This window comes from Triticum urartu, chromosome 7A (genome assembly GCF_056163025.1).
Source record: "Triticum urartu cultivar PI428250 chromosome 7A, HENAU_Tu73, whole genome shotgun sequence".
NCBI classification, from domain to species: Eukaryota; Viridiplantae; Streptophyta; class Magnoliopsida; order Poales; family Poaceae; genus Triticum; species Triticum urartu.
The window spans coordinates 720,387,341-720,403,371 of NC_141879.1; positions in this window are offsets into that span (position 1 = coordinate 720,387,341).

Consider the following 16,031-nt stretch of genomic DNA (forward strand, 5'->3'; position numbering starts at 1 on the left):
GTCCCAGCTACTGGGCGACCGACGCCAACCGGACATCCGGTGCCACCAGTCCAGAGAAGAAATGTCGGAAGTCCGACGCCCTCCGGACAACCGGAGCCCGTGAGCGACCGGACGACCGACGTCCCTCGGACGTCCGACGCCTGCCAGTGCGCAGCCGGGTCTTTGGCCTAGTATTCCACTCCCAGTTACCCCTTTGTGGCTTAGACTATAAATAGAACTCCACCTTTTCCTTTCTAGGGGATCAAGCATGATAGCTCATTTGTATGTGAGCTTTGCTCCTACCTCCTCCACTTGAGAGAGAGAGAGAGAGAGAGAGACCACTCCCATGGAGATCAAGACCTCCATGTTAGAAGATCCCTAGTGAATTCAAGACCCCATCTAGGGAAGATCCTTCTAGGATTCAAGACCTCAACTCCTCCAAGGATTGGGATGAACTCTACCTTATATCTTTCTCTTTGTTGTCCATGTACCCTTGTGGATCTTGTGTGCTTGATTGTCTAGTTGATGTGTGATTGGACATGTTCTTGAGTGTTCCTCTCATGATTTCCCTCGGGTTCTTCATGTTCTTCGCGGGATTCCCTCCATTTCGTGAAAGATCAGCCCCTAGGGTTCCACCCTACATCATCTTGGTACCATGAGCCACGTTGATCACGAATTTGGAGTCCCCCCACCGTTTTCTAGCCTAGTTTTGTTTTATTTCGTCCTAAATTTCAAAAATCCCCACCAAAAAGAGCCCCAATTTTTTTTTGTGATTTTGTTGGTTTTATGATGTTTTGTTGAATTTGATCCCTGGATTTGTTCTGTCTTGCTACTTCTTGAGCTTGCGTTGTTTTTCCCTTGAAGAGGAAAGGGTGATGCAGCAAAGTTGAGATAAGTAGTTCCCTCAGTTAAGAACCAAGGTATCAATCCAGTAGGAGAAGAACGCGCAAATCACCAATACCTACACAAACAAACAAACACTTGCACCCAACGCGATAAAGGGGTTTTCAATCCCTTCACGGTCACTTGCAAAGGTGAGATCTGGTAGAGATAGATAAATAAAACTAAACAAAAGATAAAATATTTTTGGGTATTTTTCTTTATAGATCTGAAAATAACATATTGCAAAATAGTAGATCAGAAACTAATATGATGGAAAATAGACCCGGGGGCCATAGGTTTCACTAGAGGCTTCTCTCATGAAGGCAAATAATACGGTGTGTGAACAAATTACTGTCGAGCAATTGATAGAAAAGCGCAAAGTTATGACGATATCCAAGGCAATGATTATGCAATATAGGCATCACGTCCGTGTCAAGTAGACCGACTCCTGCCTGCATCTACTACTATTACTCGACACATCGACCGCTATCTAGCATGCATCTAGAGTATTAAGTTCATAAAGAACAGAGTAACGCCTTAAGTAAGATGACATGATGTAGAGGAATAAACTCATGCAATATGATATAAACCCCATCTTTTTATCCTCGATGGCAACAATTCAATACGTGTCTCAATACCCCTACTTTGTCACTGGGTGAAATCACGCAAGATTGAGCCCAAAGCTAAGTACCTCTACCATTGCAAGAAAAACCCAATCTAGTTGGCCAAACCAAACCGGTAATTCGAAAAGAAATACAGAGATACAAAATCATGCATATAAGAATTTAGAGAAGATTCAAATATCATTCATAGATAAGATGATCATAAATCCACAATTCATCGGATCTCGACAAACACACCGCAAAAAAAGATTACATCGGATAGATGTCCAAGAACATCAAGGAGAACATGGTATTGAGAATCAAAGAGAGAGAAGAAGCCATCTAGCTACTAGCTATGGACCCGTAGGTCTATGGTAAACTACTCATGCTTCATCGGAAGGGCAATAGAGTTGATGTAGGCCTCAGTGATCGAATCCCCCTCCGGCAGTATGCCGGAAAAGGCCCCAAGATGGGATCTCATGGGAACAGAAGGTTGTGGCGGTGAAAACTGTTTTCGTGGATGCTTCAGGTGTTTCTGGAATATATGTGAATATATAGGAGGAAGGGCTAGGTCAGAGGAGTCCTGAGGAGGTGGCAAGTTAGGGGCGTGCGCCCCCCTAGGGCATGCCTCCCACCCTAGCCGCCGCCTTGCGGCTCTTCTGACTTGGACTCCAAGTCCCTTGGTGTCTTCTGGTCCAAGAAAAATCATCGTGAAGATTTTATTCCGTTTGGACTCCATTTGGTATTCCTTTTCTGCGAAGCTCAAAAATAAGGAAAAAATAGAAACTGGCACTTGGCTCTAGGTTAATACTTCAAAAATAATATAAAATAGCATATTAATTCATATAAAACATCCAAAATAGATAATATAATAGCATGGAACAATAAAAATTATAGATACGTTGGAGACGTATCAAGCATCCCCAAGCTTAATTCCTACTCGTTCTCAAGTAGGTAAATGATAAAAACAGAATTTTTGATGTGGAATGCTACCTAACATATTTATCAATGTAATTTTCTTTATTGTGGTATGAATGTTCTGATCCATAAGATTCAAAACAAAAGTTTCATATTGACATAAAAAACAATAGTACTTTGATACGTCTCCAACGTATCTATAATTTCTGATTGTTCCATGCTATTATATTATCTGTTTTGGATGTTAATGGGCTTTATTATACACTTTTATATTATTTTTGGGACTAACCTACTAACCCAAGGCCCAGTGCAAATTGCTGTTTTTTTTTGCCTATTTTAGTGTTTCGCAGAAAAGGAATATCAAACGGAATCCAAACGGAATGAAACCTTCGGGAGAGTTACTTTTGGAACAAACGTGATCCAGAGGACTTGGAGTGGACCTCAAGAAACAAACGAGGAGTCCACGAGGTAGGGGGCACGCCTACCCCCTGGGCACGCCCTCCCCCCTCGTGGCTCAACCGACCTACTTCTTCCTCCTATATATACTCACTAGCACATATGCCCGTGCGTTGCAACGGGAAAAATTGATGTTTTGTGCAAGTATAATGTCCCACAGCACCGGATTCACTATGAAAAAAAATTGTTTCGACACTCCTTCTACAAATGAACATAAAAAATACGATGCAATTTAGTCGTGTTCATATTTTCTTTTTTGGGCATAATCTTCCACTAGTTCCATCTAAGTATAATCCTTCCTTTAGTTACCGTGATGTCCTCACCCGTTTTAGTCGGGAATCAAATCCTTCCTTCTCTAATTTAATATCCCAACACATTCAAGCATACATAGCCTTCTTTTTAACTATCCTACCTTTTTACCTCAAGTCCTTCCTTTAATTAGCCTCATCTATTTGAAAATTCTATTTATTAAGACCACAATCTTTCTTTTAATTAGTCCACCATTTTACCCATAGTCCTTTTTTTTAATTAACCACATCCATTTAAATATTTTATTTAAGTCCAAAATTCTTTCTTTAATTAGCTCATTCGTTTAAACACGAGGACGGCCACTCATATATTTAGAGCGAGTTGGGATTTAGTAAATGTGAATGACGCATAGGTTGTTGCATTGAAGATCCAGACAGGAGGTCCTGTTTAAATTACCATAATGTTAATTTGTTTTGACCTACTTATTTTTCGCGGACTCTATGAAGCCCATAAAAGGCCCATCGAATTGAAAAGGACTGAACCAAACCAAGAATATCTATTCCCTTTAATAGTTGGACTGAACCAAACCAAGAATACCTATTCCCTTTAATAGTAGGTATAGATATACCCTGAAAAATACCAGGAGCACCACGAAACCCTATTTCCACTGCCGCAACCTTCTGTACCCAAGAGATCCCATCTTGGGGCCTTTTCTAGAGCTCCGCCGGAGAGGGCATCGATCATGGAGGGCCTCTACATCAACTCCATGGCCTCTGCAGTGATGTGTGAGTAGTTTCCTTCAGACCTTCGGGTCCATAGTTATTAGCTAGATGGCTTCTTCTCTCTCTTTGGATCTCAATACAAAGTTCTCCTCGATCTTCTTGGAGATCTATTCGATGTAACTCTTTTTGCGGTGTGTTTGTCGAGATCCGATGAATTGTGGGTTTATGATCAAGTATATCTATGAACAATATTTGATTCTTCTCTGAAATCTTTTATGCATGATTGGTTATCTTTGCAAGTCTCTTCGACTTATCAGTTTGGTTTGGCCTACTAGATTGATCTTTCTTGCAATGGGAGAAATGCTTAGCGTTGGGTTCAATCTTGCAGTGCTCGATCCCAGTGACAGAAAGGGAAACAACACGTATTGTATTGTTGCCATCGAGGATAAAAAGAAGGGGGTTTATATCATATTGCTTGAGTTTATCCCTCTACATCATGTCATCTTACCTAATGCATTACTCTGTTCTTATGAATTTAATACTCTAGATGCATGCTGGATAGCGGTGGATGTGTGGAGTAATAGTAGTAGATGCAGGCAGGAGTCGGTCTACTTGTCATGGACGTGATGCCTATATACATGATCATGCCTAGATATTCTCATAATTATTCGCTTTTCTATCAATTGCTCAACAGTAATTTGTTCACCCACCGTAATACTTATGTTATCTTGAGAGAAGCCAGTAGTGAAACCTATGGCCCCCGGGTCTATCTTTTATCATATAAGTTTGCAATCTATTTTATTTTGCAATCTTTACTTTCAATATTTATCATAAAAATACCAAAAATATTATCTTATCATCTCTATCAGATCTCAATCTCGTAAGTGACCGTGAAGGGATTGACAACCCCTTTATCGCGTTGGTTGTGAGGTTCTTATTTGTTTGTTTAGGTACGAGGGACTTGCGTGTGGCCTCCTACTAGATTGATACTTTGGATCTCAAAAACTGAGGGAAATACTTATGCTACTTTGCTGCATCATCCTTTCCTCTTCAAGGGAAAACCAACGCTATGCTCAAGAGGTAGCAAGAAGGATGTCTAGCGCCGTTGCCGGGGAGTCTATGCACAAGTCAAGACATACCAAGTACCCATCACAAACTCTTATCCCTCGCATTACATTATTTGCCATTTGCCTCTCGTTTTCCACTCCCCCACTTCACCCTTTCTGTTTTATTCGCCCTCTCTTTCCGTTCCCCTTCCCTTTTCTAGTCCGTCTCTTTTTGTTTGCCTTTTGCTCGTTTGTGTGTGTGGCACCCCGGCTCAGAGAAACCGGAACGCCCCGTATTCCAGCCCAGAGATCGAGGAGAAGTATTCTGGAATACGGCACTGCTTAGCATAGAACAAACCAACTTTCTATTATTACACATATAGGAATACAAGGTCTCCGATATTACAATGAATAACATCAACACGGCGACACTACACCATCCTCAGTTGCTCTATGCAAGTAGCAAAACAACTTGAAGCAGCGGAAAAACTTCTAGCAGCGGAACAACGACGACAGTGGTGAACTCCACTCCGCAGGGACTCTGGCTAGAACGCTAATCCTAGCTCGCGAACACAGGAACAACACCAAACAAGCAAGCAATCCTGGCACGACCTGCAAACTGGCATGACATGCCAGGTCAGTACATTGAATGTACTTGCAAGCTCACAATAACTAGAAGCATTCAAGACAAACAACAGCATGGCAATTTACAGGTTAAGCAGGAATTAACATGAGATCCTCATTACAACATGACATGAGAAACCTGAACATTATACAGCTAGAACAACATGAGCATGGCATGAACATATGAATCTTACGATACTAGCATGCAACATGATGACACTATATGCACTATTTATTCCGCTCGGGTTACTACGTAACCATCACATGCATCACTTACCAACCTCGGACATCACACGATTATCTCAGGATCAAATCAAGCTTGTTATAAACAATACCCTAGTAATCATTAAATGACCACAAGGAGCTTGATCTTTACCCACGATTCTCACACAACATCACGAATATCCAACAACTCGGTATCCTCGATACCACGGTGATCATTCCGGCGATCACAACCATGACCAACACTTGGTCTCAAACGGTGATCATTCCGACGATCACAACCAACTTATCTCATCATCGAACCGGGGTTGTCATTAATCAAGTTATTATTAATACTGTTGACACGTAGTGTGACCAACTATGAACTGGGCCCTTATCCGTGGGCGTGGCTATCGATAGATTTAATATACACTCTACAGATCTTAGTACACTGTACCCACACCACGAAACCCACGGCCTCGCACTCCCATTCGGGTGGACCAACGGCGTTCCGACAAAACCGATCTACTGCCATGACACTCTCTCGGCCACTCCGACCAACTCCCCTTTGGGCTAAGTCATGGGTGGCCCCGTGTCTACCAAAGACACAACGGCCACCGTCGTGGCCCGTCCCAAACAGGGACAAAAGCGCTTATCATCAAATCTACGGGCACACAAGGTTATGTCTGCCTACCTGATCAGGGTAAGCACGCCCATAACCTTCCCTAGTTGGAGGCACCGGCGAGAGACACGACAATAGACCCAGTTAGGACCTTCCCATAAAGGTAAGCATGGTTGCACTGGTCAGTTTCGATATGGTGGCACTATGACTCAGCCAACAGTTGTTCAAGTTCAATTTAATCCGGTTAAACTTGAATGCAATATGCTGAGCCATGATAAAATAACATGATGCGATAATGCATAAACATGATATCAACATAAGCACGGGGTGCAACATAATTTTCCACCATATCCACAATGAATCATATCCAACTGAACATAGTATAATGACGAGCATGAAGATCACAAGTACAACACTACTCATTGAAACCTAGCATGACCACTAGCATCAACAATAAATATCATGCTAGATATATCAACAATGCTACCATGCAATCATTTAACCAACTGGATGTAATGGAACATGCATAACAATGGTACTCGGGACAGACGACAGTCATGCACCGAAGACCATCACCAATATCAACATGTACTACTAGCAAGCATAAGCATATGAAAGGAATACTAGCAACTAGCAGGGCATGATAACCAGGTGCATAACAACATAGCAAGAAAGTAAGCACTAACCTAGAAGCATTACTAAAACAACGATAACCATATTTTAAACAAGCAATCATTTAATAAATATTGAAGTTGAAAACCATGGCTACTGCATGACTATCATGCAAGTGAATATTGTGGCTTGCCTGGGGATGAAGAAGGCACCGGGAGAAGTGCGGTGAAGCCGCGGAAAGATTTGCCGGAAACAGTTCTCTCTCGGAGGGGCTGTTTACGTGCAAGGGCAAAAAGGTCATTTTTGCAGTGTCAAATGCTACCTCTTGAGCACTTGCGTTGGTTTTCCCTTGAAGAGGAAAGGGTGGTGCAGCAAAGTAGCGTAAGTATTTCCCTCAGTTTTGGAGAACCAAGGTATCAATCCAGTAGGAGGCTACGCGCGAGTCCCTCGCACTTGCACAAAACAAATAAATCCACGCAACCAACGCGATAAGGGGTTGTCAATCCCTACATGGTTACTTACGAGAGTGAGATCTGATAGATATGATAAGATAATATTTTTGGTATTTTTATGATAAAGATGCAAAATAAATAAAAGCAAAGTATTGGAAGATTTAATATGATGAATATAGACCCGGGGGCCATAGGTTTCACTAGTGGCTTCTATCAAAAGCATAGGTATTTTACGGTGGGTGAACAAATTACTGTTGAGTAATTCACAGAATTGAGCATAGTTATGAGAATATCTAGGTATGATCATGTATATAGGCATCATGTCCGAGACAAGTAGACCGACTCCTGCCTGTATCTACTACTATTACTCCATACATCGACCGCTATCCAGCATGCATCTAGAGTATTAAGTTCATAAGAACAGAGTAACGCCTTAAGCAAGATGACATGATGTAGAGGGATAAACTCATGCAATATGATGAAAACCCCAACTTGTTATCCTCGATGGCAACAATACAATACGTGCCTTGCTGCCCCAACTGTCACTGGGAAAGGACACCGCAAGATTGAACCCAAAGCTAAGCACTTCTCCCATAGCAAGAAAGATCAATCTAGTAGGCCAAACCAAACTGATAATTCGAAGAGACTTGCAAAGATAACCAATCATACATAAAATAATTCAGAGAAGATTCAAATATTGTTCATAGATAAACTTGATAATGAACCCACAATTTATCGGTCTCAACAAACACACCGCAAAAAGAAGATTACATCGAATAGATCTCCACAAGAGAGGGGGAGAACTTTGTATTGAGATCCAAAAAGAGAGAAGAAACCATCTAGCTAATAACTATGGATCTGAAGGTCTGAGGTAAACTACTCACACTTCATCGGAGAGGCTATGGTGTTGATGTAGAAGCCCTCCGTGATCGATGCCCCCTCCGGCGGAGCTTCGGAATAGGCCCCAAGATGGGATCTCGTGGATACAGAAAGTTATGGCGGTGGAATTAGGGTTTTGGCTCCGTATCTGATCATTTGGGGGTACGTAGGTATATATAGGAGGAAAAAGTACGTCGGTGGAGCAATAGTTGAACCACAAGTGTGGAGGGCGCGCCTGGGGCGTAGTTACGCCCCCTACCTCGTGGCCTCCCTGTTGGTTGCTTGACATAGGGTCCAAGTCTCCTGGATCTTGTTCGTTCCAAAAATTACGTTCCCGAAGGTTTCATTCTGTTTGGACTCTGTTTGATATTCCTTTTCTTTGAAACCCTAAAATAGGCAAAAAAAAACAACAATTCTGGGCTGGGACTCCGGTTAGTAGGTTAGTCCCAAAGATAATATAAAAGTGGATAATAAAGCCCAATAATTTCCAAAACAGAAGATAATATAGCATGGAGCAATAAAAAATTATAGATACATTGGAGACGTATCAAGCATCCCCAAGCTTAATTCCTGCTCGTCCTCGAGTAGGTAAATGATAAAAACAGAATTTTTGATGTGTAATGCAACTTGGCATAATTTCAATGTAATTTTTTGTAATTGTGGTATGAATATTCATATCTGAATGATTCGAGAAAAAAGTTTAATATTGACATAAAAATAATAATACCTCAAGCATACTAACTAAGCAATTATGTCTTCTCAAAATAACATGGCCAAAGAAAGTTATCCCTACAAAATCATATAGTCTGGATATGCTCTATCTTCACCACACAAAATATTTAAATCATACACAACCCCGTGACAAGCCAAGCAATTGTTTCATACTTTTGACATTCTCAAAACTTTTTCAATCTTCACGCAATACATGAGCGTAAGCCATGGACATATCACTTTAGGTGGAATAGAATGGTGGTTGTCGAGAAGACAAAAAAGGGAGAAGATAGTCTCACATCAACTAGGCGTATCAACGGGCTATGGAGATGCCCATCAATAGATATCAATGTGAGTGAGTAGGGTGACGATGTCCTAGACTAGGGGGTACTCACCACATCGTCTCCCGATCAGTTGGATTGGGCCGAGGACCCCCATGGCCGTTTACTCGTGGGCCAGTTCGGATAGCCGAAGACATACGAGGAAGATTCCACAAGATTTGCTGATCAAGATAAGGACTCCTCTCCACCGACGTATTCGACTAGGACTCTTGTTATCCTAGGCCTCTGGTATGTTATATAAGCCGAGGCCAGGCTAGTCAATAGAGGATTATGACATTACTCATCATAGTTGTAGGGTTTAGACGACAACATACGATCTCGAGGTAGATCAACTCTTGTAACACTCATATTCATCAATATCAATCAAGCAGGACGTAGGGTATTACCTCCATCAAGAGGGCCCGAACCTGGGTAAACATCGTGTCCCCTATCCCCTGTCTCCTGTTACCATCGATCCTTAAACACATAGTTCGGGACCCCCTACCCGAGATCTGCCGGTTTTGACACCGATAATGGTGCTTTCATTGAGAGTTCTGCTGTGTGATCGGCAAAAGGATCGATGGCTCGTCTGCAGATTAACTGCGATGTCGACATCTTCGTCACCGGCTCGACTGGTCACCTTGGCTTGACCAGGGACTGTGCCCTGCCTCCGATCGTCATGTTCGGACGAGGGACTTCATCAACACCAACTCCGATCTCTATCAAGATCATGGAGGAATCGTCCATAGAGCTCGGGGGCTCAACGTCAACATTGCCCTCGGGCGACCATGCTGTTTTTCTGGACAATGAACGCGTATCCGCCGTCACCGCCTCCTCGACTGTGGTTTTAATGATCGCTTTGGTGGAATTGTGCGGAATCGAGTCTACAACAACCCTGGAAAATTTCGTCGAGTTCCGATGGAGGAATCTCTGACAATCTACGATATACCGGAGCCCTATCAAATTAAGATGGGAATCTGGATGAGTTTAGGGCGTGGTCTCCAGAGCCCAGCTCGGAAGTCCTTTGGAAGATCCAACCGTTCATCTGCTGCAGAATTTCCATATCTACCACCCTTCAGAATTTCAGCTCGATCCGACCGTCCAAACTCTGGGAACCTTCCGATGAGTGCATCACTTTTCATATGTATTTCCTGCGCGAATACGGATCCGACCCGAATTCACGTTTCTTTATGAACGTGATATTTGACAACCTTTTTAAAATGAATTTTCTTCTAAAGTATTGTGCATTGTTTTTAACACGCGCCAATAAAATTTTAATCCTCCTCTGAGGTAATCTTCGCCATCACACTGGTGTCAAACCAGTCCGGCAATATAGCTCCACGACTGCCGACCTGCGCTAGACATTTCGTCGCTTTTTAAGCTGAGCTCAACTTCTTCGGATCCTCGCCTCGGCGAGCCGAATAAGAGTTCGGAATCGCCAAGGATAAATCATCACCAACATCACCGCCCCACGGATTACACGGAGCAGGCACACCGGCATCGCCGCATGGTCACTTCATCAAATCAGCGTTGGTTGCGTCACAAGTTACGACCTGGGTCGGCATGGCCGCACTGTTGCTTCTTCGAGCCAATGTCCATCACGCCGAACTACTTCAATACCTCGGTTGACATAGCAGCTACAACAACTCCTCACCGGCCTGCTCCGTCACCACGGCTAGACCGGGGACTTGGCTATTTCTTCATCAACATACTCCGGTGACTTCGGCGTCACCAGCCGACCAGCTTCGTCACGTTTGTTGGGCCGAGGGCTTCGCCTCGGCAAGCCAAGCTTTGCCAGCATCACCAGGCCATCGCTCTATCGCCCATCAGACAATGGGTGTGCGGATCGATTCCCGACGTTGGGAGTCGCTTTTCTTCGGAATGCTACAACAAATAAACCAGTTGCTATTAATCCTAACAATTTTTTCTTGTTGGGTTTATTTTTCTTAAGAAATTATTACTCTGGTTTGTTCCATCATCTGTACACAGGTCTATCAAATGGCAGCCACATTAAAAACGGTCGCGTGGTGGTTCGATCAGTTTCCGTACATAGTTCGGCAAACGCCGCATTCGGAGCCCGGACCGCCCTGCAAATTCAGGCTTTCTCACGCCTTCACTGCGTCACGCTGACGCCCTGCATCGACATTGCTTCAGTGCCATGCCACATTTCTTTAAATAAATTATTTTTGTGTAAAGCAATTATGCAAGGATTATATATATATATATATTATTTACTGGACCGCACTGTTTTATGTGTGCAGGTAATCGATTTTGACTCCGTTAGGTGGTCACTACTCCGGAGTGCCGAAATCCTTGCCTGGACACCTCGGGCCCGGGGGCTGGGACCTCGGCCATGCCGAGGACTGCGAACCTTGTCGGATCTGTCACAGATCAATGGGCGTCTTCGTCCCGCCACAAGCCCGAATCGCGTCATCAACACCGAGCACATTAACCAGCTAAGTTGCTTTCATGCTCAAAAACTTTTTGTTTTAAATTTTGTTCGGTTCGACCAAGCATTATACTTTTCGGCACAAAGTTGTTTGTGACAAAGTTCCTTGTCAAAACTTTGTTTGTGACGGGCATATTCAAATACCCCGTTTATTTGGGGGCTCCCTTGATGGAGCTTTTCCTCTTGCATATGATTATACTTGCACGGCTTCGTTCCTTATTCGTGTATTACGCCACAATATGCACCATATTGACCTAAGCGATTTGCAAGCTAGGTTGCCTCGCTCCTGTGTTTACCCCTACGTTCCCAATTGTTCGTCTAGGGAGTAAAGGGAGAACCTCTATGATTGTCACGCCCGGGTCATCCGTGCTCTAGCCGAAGACATAATTTGTGATTTTACTCTGGATATCGATGCTTAATTCGGCCACCCATGCCCGCATTAAGTCTCGGGGGATACTGGGCTCCGGGCTTATCATTTACTAATATTAAAGGGGCACATTGATCTGGTGTTGCCACCCGACCAGTGTGTCGGGGGCTACTGCATTGGCAATCCAGTGCAGAAAATTTTAGTGCAATATAATTTTCGAGGAGATTGTAATCCTCAGGTTGGTCGGCCGCACCCAACCTGAGTCTCGAGGACTCTGCACACCGCTTTTTGTGTTCCGAAGTATTCTGCCGAGCTAGGAGTTGATCCTCAGAACGATTTTGCAAATCAACCTGAGTCTCAGCAGCTACTGGGATCAGTGGTCTCATGTCATCCTTCAGGCGCATCTCGGGTTTTAGACCGATACACACCTTGAGGGCTACTGGCTATATATCCCGGCAGAGAATAAATTGCAGCAATCAAAAATATTGACAAAAAATCGGGCCACGGTCGAGGTGGTGCACCACCTTGGAAGCAGTCCGGCATAAAGCTCGGGCGCCAGTGGCTGGCTCCATAGAGGGCATTCCCGATATTAAGCTCGGCTAAACTCTTTCAACTTTTTTGAACCAAGGTGATCTATGACACCTCGGATATAGTCCGGCATTGGAGCTTGGACATAGTCCGGCGTTGGAGCTCGGATACATTCCGGCGTTGGAGCTCGGAAGCGGTCCGGCGTTGGTGCTCGTCTGCAAAGGATACCTCGAATATAGTCCGGCGTTGGAGCTCGGACGCAAGAGGACACTGCTGCCCGGGAACAACTTCAAACCCGAGGTGTGGCATAAAAATAACAAGGCATTGATAAAGGCCGAAGAATTAAAGGGCTCCTCGGATACCCGACATGTGAGATCTTTAGATTTAGCTCGGCAATCCTCAAGATAGAAGATGTGAAGATTTGTTGAACCAGTTTTCAAGACCGACGACCGAAGATGAAGAATAGTTCGGAAGAACCGAGGAGCGTCCCCGACTTGAAGATGGGTTCAGGGGGCTACTGACGGTGTCCTGGACTAGGGGGTACTCACCAATCGTCTCACGATCAGTTGGATTGGGCCGAGGACCCCCATGGCCGTTTACTCATGGGCCAGTTCAGACAGCCGAAGACATATACGAGGAAGATTCCACAAGACTTGCTGATCAAGATAAGGACTCCTCTCCACCGACGTATTCGACTAGGACTCCTGTTATCCTACGCCTCTGGTATGTTATATAAGCCGAGGTCAGGCTAGTCAATAGAGGATTATGACATTACTCATCATAGTTGTAGGGTTTAGACCACAATATACGATCTCGAGGTAGATCAACTCTTGTAACACTCATATCCATCAATATCAATCAAGAAGGACGTAGGATATTACCTCCATCAAGAGGGCCCGAACCTGGGTAAACATCGTGTCCCCTGTCTCCTGTTACCATCGATCCTTAGACGCATAGTTTGGGACCCCCTACCCGAGATCTGCCGGTTTTGACACCGACATAGGGATTGCCATGCAACGGATGCACCAGAGCTATAAGTATATGAAAGCTCAAAAAGAAACTAAGTGGGTGTGCATCCAACTTGCTTGCTCACGAAGACCTAGGGCATTTTGAGGAAGCCCATCATTGGAATATGCAAGCCAAGTTCTATAATTAAAAATTCCCACTAGTATATGAAAGTGATAACAAAGGAGACTCTCTATCATGAAGATCATGGTGCTACTTTGAAGCAAAAGTGTGATAAAAGGATAGTAGCATTGTCCCTTCTCTATTTTTCTCTCACTTTTTATTTGGTCCTTTTCTCTTTTTTATGGCCTCTTTTTATTTTCTATTTTTTTATTTTTCGTCCGGAGTCTCATCCCGACTTGTGGGGGAATCATAGTCTCCATCATCCTTTCCTCACTGGGACAATGCTCTAATAATGATGATCATCACACTTTTATTTTCTTACAACTCAAGAATTACAACTCGATACTTAGAACAAGATATGACTCTATATGAATGCCTCTGGTGGTGTACCGGGATATGCAATGACTCAAGAGTAACAGGTATGAAAGAATTATGAACGGTGGCTTTGCCACAAATACAATGTCAACTACATGATCATGCAAAGCAATATGACAATGATGGAGCGTGTCATAGTAAACGGAACAGTGGAAAGTTGCATGGCAATATATCTCGGAATGGCTATGGAAATGCCATGATAGGTAGGTATGGTGGCTGTTTTGAGGAAGGTGTATGGTGGGTGTATGATACCGGCGAAAGGTGCGCTGTATTAGAGAGGCTAGCAATGGTGGAAGGGTGAGAGTGTGTATAATCCATGGACTCAACATTAGTCATAAAGAACTCATATACTTATTGCAAAAATCTACAAGGTATCAAAGCATAATATTACGCGCATGCTCCTAGGGGGATAGATTTTTAGGAAAAGACCATCGCTCGTCCCCGACCACCACTCATAAGGAAGACAATCAATAAATAAATCATGCTCCGACTTCATCACATATCGGTTCACCATACGTGCATGCTACGGGAATCACAAACTTTAACAAAAGTATTTCTCAAATTCACAACTACTCAACTAGCACAACTTTAATATCACCATCTCCATATCTCAAAACAATTATCAAGTATCAAACTTCTCATAGTATTCAACACACTCATAAGAGAATTTTATTATTAATCTTGTATACCTAGCATATTAGGATTATTTAAGAAAATTGCCATGCCATTTAAGACTCTTAAAATAATCTAAGTGAAGCATGAGAGATCAATAGTTTCTATAAAACAAATCCACCACCGTTCTCTAAAATATATAAGTGAAGTACTAGAGCAAAACTATATAACTCAAAAGATATAAGTGAAGCACATAGAGTATTCTAATAATTTCCGAATCATGTGTGTCTCTCTTAAAAGGTGTGTACAGCAAAGATGATTGTGGTAAACTAAAAATCAAAGACTGAAATCATACACGACGCTCCAAGCAAAACACATATCATGTGGTGAATAAAACTATAGCTCCAAATAAAGTTACCGATAGAAGTAGACGAAAGAGGGGATGCCTTCCGGGGCATCCCCAAGCTTTGGCTTTTAGGTGTCCTTAGATTATATTGGGGGTGCCATGGGCATGCCTAAGCTTAGGCTCTTGCCACTCCTTGTTCCATAATCCATCAAATCTTTACCCAAAACTTGAAAACTTCACAACACAAAACTTAAAGTAGAAAATCTCGTGAGCTCCGTTAGCGAAAGGAAACAAAACACCACTTGAAGGTGCTGTAATGAACTCATTATTTATTTATATTGGTGTTAAACCTACTTTATTCCAACTTCTCTATGGTTTATAAACTATTTTACTAGCCAAAGATTCATCAAAATAAGCAAACAACACACGAAAAACAGAATCTGTCAAAAACAGAACAGTCTGTAGTAATCTGTAGCTAGCGCAAGATCTGGAACCCCAAAAATTCTAAAATAAATTTCTGGACGTGAGGAATTTATCTATTAATCATCTGAAAAAATAATTAACTAAATATCACTTTACAAATAATAATGGCAGCAGTTCTCGTGAGCGCTAAAGTTTCTGTTTTTTACAGCAAGATTAACAAGACTTTCCCCAAGTCTTCCCAACGGTTCTACTTGGTGCAAACACTAATTAACACAGAAAACACAACCAAAACAGAGGCTAGATAAATTATTTATTACTAAACAGGATCAAAAATCAAGGAATAAAAATAAAATTGGGTTGCCTCCCAACAAGCGCTATCGGTTAACGCCCCTAGCTAGGCATAAAAAGCAAGGATAGATCTAGGTGTTGCCATCTTTGGTAGGCAATCCATAAGTGCCTCTCATAATATATTCATAAGGTTATCTAATTTTATTTCTAGGAAAGTGTTCCATGCCTTTCCTTAACGGA